This window comes from Molothrus aeneus, chromosome 5 (assembly GCF_037042795.1).
Source record: "Molothrus aeneus isolate 106 chromosome 5, BPBGC_Maene_1.0, whole genome shotgun sequence".
Classification (NCBI taxonomy): domain Eukaryota; kingdom Metazoa; phylum Chordata; class Aves; order Passeriformes; family Icteridae; genus Molothrus; species Molothrus aeneus.
This window is the reverse complement of record NC_089650.1, coordinates 47,736,296-47,743,946: the sequence shown is the minus strand read 5'-3', so window position 1 is coordinate 47,743,946 and position 7,651 is coordinate 47,736,296. Positions and strand designations below refer to the sequence as shown.

At 42.6% G+C, this 7,651-nt stretch overlaps 1 protein-coding gene across 1 annotated transcript in view; it reads left to right on the top strand.

Moving 5' to 3' along the window:
- Positions 1 to 204: 204 nt before the first annotated feature.
- The window catches only part of FAM3C (FAM3 metabolism regulating signaling molecule C), a 29,889-nt gene continuing 22,442 nt past the window's right edge, over positions 205 to 7,651 (top strand). Inside the window, exon 1 of the mRNA XM_066550618.1 lies at positions 205 to 321. The gene's annotated coding sequence lies outside the window, so the exon portion shown is untranslated. The remainder of the gene's footprint in view (positions 322 to 7,651) is intronic.

Here is a 7,651-nt window from a genome sequence, read left to right as displayed (position 1 = left end):
AAGGAAACAAGCAGAAACATCTCGGTGTCCGCGTCGCTCCCGGGCTGGCTGTGGGGCCCGCCAGGCGCGCTGCGTGCGGGGCGCTGTATGCGGGGCGCTCCCGGGCTCCCCGCGCAGCCCCCGCGGCCCGGGGCGGGCGGGGCGCGGGGCGGGGCGGAGCGGGCCCGGTCCGCCACCGGCAGGGGGCGGGTGCGCCCTCCGCGCCTTCCTCCGGCTGCGCAGCGGCGGCGGCTCCGCTCGGTTCCTGCTCGGGCCGGGGCAGCCTGCGCGGCGCTGCCGCCGAGGGGACGCTGCGCGACCCGTCCGCGCCCCACAGCCCCGGTAGGTGCTCGCGCTCTCCGCGGGGCTGCGCGGGGGCGGCCCCTGCCCGTGTCCCGCCGCTGGCTCCGCCGCCCGGGCGCGCATCGCTCTCCTCTGCGCGGGACGGCCGCCGGCTGCCCGCCCCTGCCTCCGCTGCTGGCTTTCCCCGGCGGAGCCCCTTCCCCGGGCCGCCCGGCCCTTCCCCCATCCCCTCCCGCCCCGGCAGGGTGAGGTGGGCCGGGGCCGCGGGTCAGAGCCGGGAGAGGCGCTGGGCGGGGGCTCGGTCCCGTCCTCTGCCGTCCCAGCCCGGCGAGGGGGTCAGGGCCAGGCGGGGGGCGGCCGTGGGACAGGGGGAGAGCGGCCGGAGCTGCCGGCGGGGGCCGCGAGCGAGGAGGAGGAGGAGGAGGAGGCAGCGGGCGGCGGCGGTCGGGTCGGCAGGACGGCCCGGTCCAGGGAAATGAGGGAAACGCTGGCAGCATGGCAGCCCCTTCCTGCCGACACAAAGTCAGCTCGGTGGAAACGCCGTGGTGCTGCTGCTGCTGCTCGGTGGCGGTGGCGGTCCCTTGGCTCCCTCTGTGGAGTACGGGGCCGCGGACGCTGTTGGTCCATGAGTTGTAGGGCTCAGCTCTTGTTTAGTTAAAATGCATCGTTACAGAGGGGCAGCTCTGAATTCCTAAGGAAGTTAGATGTGGTGTTTGTAGAGAGATACTCGTCGAAGCAGCCTGTGTGCCTTTGGTTACTGGCCTCTGAATTGCTGAAGTAGGAAAACATATAGAAATTATATATTTTTTTCCTCTTAGATAAATGCTACCATATGTTAAGTCACGTGTTTGGCTGAACCCCTAAGGGGCTATGTAACTCACCTGATTTGTTTATTTTTCCACTTTCTCACATTTAAAAGAGTTTGAATCACAACGTAATAACTCCAGACTTGGGTGAAGATTTTTGCATATACCAGGTATTTAATATTCTACGTGACCTGTTATGCCACACAGACTTGGAGCCCGTGATAGCTCTTTGCTGATGAACGCTGACTGCTCCTCTCTTTTAACTAAATATTTATATTTAATTAAATAATTATTGGGGGGTTATTTAGAAAAAGTAATTGGGGGGTTATTTAGAAAAAGTATCAAAACCACAGACCCACACCAGAAATGACTGTCATGTTGTTTTATCTTTTTACAATCTTTCGAAACTTCTCAAGGTATGAGTATCTTCATTAGCACATATTTTCCCTTAGGGTTTCTTTTAAGCATGAAGAAATCTTTTTGAACCGTTGATTTGCATAGTTGTTTGTGTGGCCAAACAAGTTTTGTGACTTGCTTTAAGCCTGCAGGTAGGCTCTTCGCCAGCTAATGGCTTGCTATTGTCATGTAATAGCATCAAATCCCTGCAGGACGGAGGAACCACCTGTTGGTTTCAGGCCGTCGCTTCCATCCCTTTGCAAAAGCCCTGCCCACTTCACCCAGTGAGAGTGCGGAGTAAATCGATAATAATCAGAGTAAATAGATTATAATCGTTGTTTCATGGAACCACGGTTGTTTCATGGTCCTGCCCAGCCCCTCTAAACGCAGTCCGAGTGCTTCAGGGTATGTGTCCTCTCCCTAACATGGTTTGGGTTAGAAGGCGCCTTAAAGACAAAATATTTCCAGCCTCCCTGCCATGGGCAGGGCACCTTCCACTAGACCAGGTTGCTTAAAGCCCCATCCAAACCTGGCCATGAGCGTTTCCAGGGATGGATTACCTGCCACCTCTCTGACAAACCTGTGTCAGTGTCTATTCACCATCCCAATAGCAACCTCAGAGGCACACTGCTCTAATCCCTTGGACACTGGGCCACCGACTACACCTCTTTGAGTGGCCACCCACGTTTCATGAGAACTACTAGTGCTTATAGAAGGGAGGGATGATGTATACACAGCCTAAAATTTTAGTGGAACTTTGGAAAATTAATATTTGAAAAGTTAATTCCTGAATGTTTATTTTTAAGGTCTTTGGGGAAAATACTAACATGCAGAAAACAGATTTTTATTTTTTTCAATAAAATCATAAGATGGATTGATACTGTGCCAAAATACCTGTCTACTTGCAAATTATATTGCAGCCTGAAGATTAGGTGTCCATAAAATGATTCCACAGCAGACAGAGAGAACTTGTTCTTAAATATTTAAATTGATCAAAGAGTATTTGTTATTCAAATAGAACTTAGGTTCTGGTTTTTAAACTTGTATTTCCAGTGAAGTCAGGGAATTGACATGTGAGTAATGGCTGCAGGTCTTTCAAGTTATATCTGTAATCAGTATGTCCATGAGTCATTATATAAGTCATATGTGGGTTCAGTTCTGGGTTTTCACTAAAATTTGCTGAGACTGTGTAGGACTTGAGGCATAATTATTGTAAACCTCTATGTTTTACCTGCCAGTAGCCAGCTGTATTAGGCCTGTGACAATTGTTTTGCTTTCAACACTATTGGAATTATTGTAATTGTTTTGCAGTTTAGGAGGATCTATCTGAAAAGTCTCACGTTGAGATTATATATAAATTCTCAGAAAAAATGTAATTTGCATGAGTGTCAGAAATCTGATAGTCTTGCAGTGAGATCATGACATGGGTGAGCAAAACTAGCAGCCCAATGCTGCTGCACTTTGCTTCTCAACAGTCTTGAAAGTTGTCCCCTAATCTATTATTAAAGTTATATTCTCTTTTACTACATTTAGTTTCCTTAGTGAGCAAAATCATGTGAGCTGGAGCAGCCTTGCAGGTGAGCTCACTTATCTTACCAATTTTCATGCTTCCTAATACTATAAATGCCTGAGGTCTCATGGCATGAGGACACAACAGAGGGGTGATGAGGAAGTAACTTTGAACTGGTGTTGCTGCTTGAAATCTCATTTCCTAGTATTTCTTAGATTAAGCATCTGTAACCTATAAATAGGTGCCCCTGGCTTCTTGCATCATCATCTAAAATTCTGTGACTGACCATGAATCCAAGCACAGCCTCCTCATACTTTTAAGTGTATATGCATCCTGAGAGGACTGTAGGAATTTTTTTGTTTAAATAAAAATTTAATTTGGATAATTTGTAACTCTAATTCCACCCTGTAATTTGTTTCCATCTGCTTGTCTTGGTGTTACCCACAAATTTAAAAATCTTATCCTTCTTCAGTAGTTCATTGATGTTTATAATAACTGGTGGATCACTATATTAAATGGTATTTCACCCAAGGTTCCTAAAATTCAGTCACACTGAAGTTGTCACACTAACAATAGTTACTCTTTTGGAATTGTTCAACTATTTTTGCTCCCCATATACAGTACTGTATTTTTATAATACAAAAATAGTTTGTATCCTAATTTGCAGACTGAGCTGCACTGTAGCATTTTCCAGCCTTGGCCTCACATATCCTCAGTGCCAAGAGAATGTGGAATTGAGGAGAACCTCTGTAAGGCTATTGGGACAGAGGGAGCTGCTGGAGTAAACTTTGCCCTGCATTCGATGTTACTGTTCAGTCAGTATTAGTGGCAGAAAGTTGCACAATATGTTTACCTGTGTTAACAATATGTTAACCATGTTCTCATGATAGTCCAGTTAAAATTTTAACATTGAAATTCATTACAGTCTTCCCTCTATTCATAACTTACTGGCTTGTCTCCTTCCCTTCTCCCACCGTCTCTCCAGTTGTCTTTTGTCTGAGGAGAAGGTAACCTTCTCCTAGTAGCAAAAGTTTTTTATTTTATTTTTTATTTTGATCTGTTTTGGTGTCATCAGTTAGTTGAGTCATCATTTCACAAATGTTTAAGCTGGTATTTGCTAGTATTGCTGCTGCTAGAAAGCTGCTGACTCTGGCACTTAATTCTGCTTTGGATCAGCCTTCACTTTCTGGGGGAGGTGGTTGATAGAACTGCCATGACTGCTTGTGTGCTTGCTGGTCAGCTGAGTATTGGTAACATGTGAATGGTGTGGGAACTGCATTTGAGTTGATTCAGGCAGAGGTTTATTAAAGGAATTCCTGTAACAGTTAGATAATTTCTCTTAGAAGAGCATGATCCAGAGGGGATCGCATCAGGAGTTGTTAGAGTATGCAGTGGTTGTATATCAGCATCTTTGTGTCAGCTGGGCATAGTCTCAGTGGTAAGGTTACTGTAATAAGCACCTTTCTGTCACTGAGGGATGCTGTTCCTCAAAGGATTTTATATGTTCCTAATGTGGTAAATTTCTGCATAGGTAATGACATACAGTGAATTGCTATGCAGCATAATTTTAGATTTCCCCACTCATGATGATGCCTAGATTATAACATCTCAAGGGGTAGAAAATACCTGTGTTGGATTTTAGTTAGCAGATAAATACCAGTTGTTAAATAAATATTAAAGTGTACAAATTATGTAAATATATAACACATTGTCCCTAGGTTTGTTTTTTTTTTCCTGTGAAATTATTCCTCACAGATATGGCGTATGGTTTTGGTAGTGGTTGCTGTAAGATGGCACCTCGCCAAAATGTCGGTTGTAGATCTTTGTTGATATATCTTCATGCTCAGAAACCTAGAAACTACAGGTTTTGGGGCTGTTTTGTGTGTCTTCAGTAGGAAGAGGTGAGTCACTCTAGAGCTGTTAAGAATCATGTCACTGACTGAGTTCCTCTCCATTTTTAAATGTTTCACCTCATCACTCACAAATGACGGCCTGTCCAGTGCTGTTATGGACCAGTAGCAATGACTTGCCTGCACCACAGGAGCACTTTGGTTCTGGGTGCCTCATGCACATGGAGGTTATCAGGCACCAGCAGCAGTCTCATGGGATCTCATGCAGTGTGATCCCATTAGCAGTGTCCTGTAGGCACAGCATGGTGTGTGGAGGTTGCTGCTGCCCTTCTTCCCAGAGCTGGTATGCAGCACTTTCTCCACTGGGTGCTCTCCTCAGCCAGTGACATGCTCTTTTCATCCTGCAAAGGGCCAGAATCTACCCAAATCCGACCTCACATGGGAGATGAGTTGATGAAAAGGGGCTCCACAGTGGAGCATGGATTTCAGTGTCCCTTAGAACCAGACAAGCTAGAGACACCAATGCTGTGAGCAGTGGCTGTCACTGTCACCTTCCCCCAGTTTCCTCATACATCAGCAGCAGGAAAGTACATCAGCATGTACTTTCCTGGGATAAAGTGGAGAAGTAAGTTGGTGAATGAAGTTCAGCAATCTGTTCTTGATGACTTTATCTGAACTTCCATATGTGATATTATCCAACCCCTTGAAACACAGAGCAAAGATTCTCTTCAATAGATATGTCAGCAGCAATTGTATGATTCATCACATATAAATAGTGTGGGTTTTAGGGACTGTAAATCACATTCTTAACTATATGGATCAGTACATTTTTGTAATAATTTAGAAGAGTCTTCAAAGTGTGTATTGAGTGCTTATAAGGCTAAAAATTTTGTTGCTGATCTGTTGTGTTGCTTTTTTTTTTCTTGGATTGGTTTGCTTTTGTTGTTTTAGATGCAAAAGGAATGTGGTTTAAGTTTCATTCTCTGTGGGAAGAATGAATGCCTTAGTACTTTTATCTCAGCTTCTTGGGATTCAGAAGAATTTTTCAGCGTTTGAGACTGGCTAGTTTCTGTGTTGCCTAAGGTGAAAGTACTGGCTTGATGCCACTAGCAAAAGCTTGTATGGACTGTGATTTGGCATGTCATTTGGGAAAGATTTGTTTTGCATGTTAAGTTTCAAAAAATTCCAGCACTGTTTTTTGAAACAGAAATGCTGTTTTTCATGTGTATTTCCTTTGCTAAAAGGGAAACCACAGAGTGGTAGTCACAACACAGGACGTGCAACAGTAGCTAGAGTATCTATTTATAATTTTGGGATAACCTTGATTTTAATTTCCTACATGTATCTACATTCATTTGTTGTAGATATATTTTGATAGAAGTAAAATAAAATCTTGTCTTTACAAGCAAACACTTTGTGTCTGATTCCATTGTCTAGATTATCAAGATAAATCTTGATATGTATATGGAAGAACACAATTCTTATAGGAAGTCTCATTTTTATAAGAAATTAATAATTTTACTTCATGGTACCATTTGTCACAAAGGAGAAAAGAAAATATGCATTCCTGAGTCTCTAAATTTTTCTGTGTGGACAAGCCTTTTCCCTATGTGGACTTCTGCCAGAACCTCAAAAACTTTGTATGGATGTGGAAGTGCTGCCTGTAGGGTGCAACTACTGGGGTCATAGTCTGTATTTCTTGTATAGAAGACACAAATGGTGCATGATTTTACAATAAAATTGAATTATACTATTTAATTTTTTAAAGATGTAATTCTTTTCCATGTGTGTCCTCCACTAATTTCAAATTAAATTAATTTTCTAAACATATTGGAAAAACTGTTCATAGCCTAGAAGAAAAGTAAGCAATCATCTGGGTAAGAAAATGCATCCTGCATTTAAATAAAATAGTCTTAAATGATTTTGAATGTCTCAGCTCTTTAGTCCATGGCATATAATCCAGGTTGGCAGAACCACTGGTTTAAATCCAGAAGTCACATAAGAATAGCTAATGCTGTCCTTGACATATCTAATTCACTGTGTAATATTGAGTAAAAAAAAAACACTGCTCTGAACTGCTTGAACATAACACACTGAAATATCTTATCAACAGAGGCTGGATTGAACACACTCTTGTTTCATTGATTATATTTTATCAGGTATGAAAAGCTCATTTTTTTTGTTTGTTTGTTTGAAGGATTTTTTACTGTTCTCTGGCAGGAGTAAAATGCATCTGCTAATCATTGAGGAATGCAGTTTGTGCTAAAAAAACCCCAAAACCACCAACAAAAAACAATGTCCTAATCTACTGAAGTCTTGGAAATAAAATAAAAGCTCAAGTGGGTTTTGTTGTTGCTTTTTTTTTTTTGTTTTGGGGATTTTTTTTTTTTAGGTTTTTTTTTTTTGTGCTAAGTAATTTTGAATACTTTTTTAACTGCAGCATAGTGTATGCTACTTATATTAATAAATAGCAGATATCTACAAAACCAGGTATAACATTATTTGACCTTGCTAGAAAGTGTACAAACACTTAAGTCCTGATCTGGGGGAAAAATTTCACCCTGAACTGAATGCAAAGCATTTCAGACTGCCACACATTTAATATTAAATAACCTGAGTACAGATTTGCATGTTATAGTATAGAAATGCAGGCTTAATATTGAAGGGGATATTAGCTCACAGCTTGTAGACTTGTATCTGTGTTAAGAAAAATTGTCTCTGTTTCCAGACTTCTATGATGATTTACATCCTCCTTTTAAATTTTTTGTTTATCCTTGTAACTGTAAGGTTGTTTTTCTTTAATATTA